This window comes from Penaeus monodon, chromosome 28, assembly GCF_015228065.2.
Source record: "Penaeus monodon isolate SGIC_2016 chromosome 28, NSTDA_Pmon_1, whole genome shotgun sequence".
Taxonomy (NCBI): domain Eukaryota; kingdom Metazoa; phylum Arthropoda; class Malacostraca; order Decapoda; family Penaeidae; genus Penaeus; species Penaeus monodon.
Genome location: NC_051413.1, coordinates 5,565,822 through 5,566,578, shown reverse-complemented (window position 1 = coordinate 5,566,578; position 757 = coordinate 5,565,822).

Sequence of the window (757 nt, the reverse complement as noted above, 5' to 3'; positions counted from 1 at the left end):
TGTGAATGCGAATATATATTTATGTATGTAATAATATAGAAACGAGTTATAAAAATATAAAAGTGTGATGTTATATTTACAAATAATTATGGTTTTAGTTTAATGCCAATTGGCAATGAACCTTTTCATTTTAATGCCTTGATTTCCTTTGACTGTGGATTATGTGGAAAAAAATAGATAAATAAAATAAAGAATGAACAATTTTTGTTCTTGGTTTCTTTGTTTTTGGTTTACGGTGTGAATGTTACTTATTCTTTTCCTTATTCTTGTGTGTGTGTGATTTGTGCTTGCAATATATGCGTCCATGCACATGAGAATGCCAAAATACACACTTTCTCTGTATTTATCTGTATATATGTATTTATCAGTTAATCTCACTCACTGTTTTTTCTAGTTCAAAGATATTCCTTATTTAGTATTTTACACAGTGACACTAACTTTTATCAAATAGAAAACAGTGATCTTTTGACGACTGACTTCTCATCTTTCGGAATCTATAATATTTTAATTGCTTGATTATTTTTACTTCTACGAAAACCGTTGATAAAATTAGTTTATTTATGGCTGTAAAATGGAAAGAAAAAAGCCTCATAATTTACAGTAAAGTGTTATTAAACCGAAAACACTGATGTTAATATTCTAAAATCCCGGCTCGCAACACAAGCGCTTTTGACGAATGGCTTCTCATCTTTCAGGATATGTAATAGTTTTTAAAATGTTTGATTATTCTTACTAATATGGAAATTGTTGATTGAAA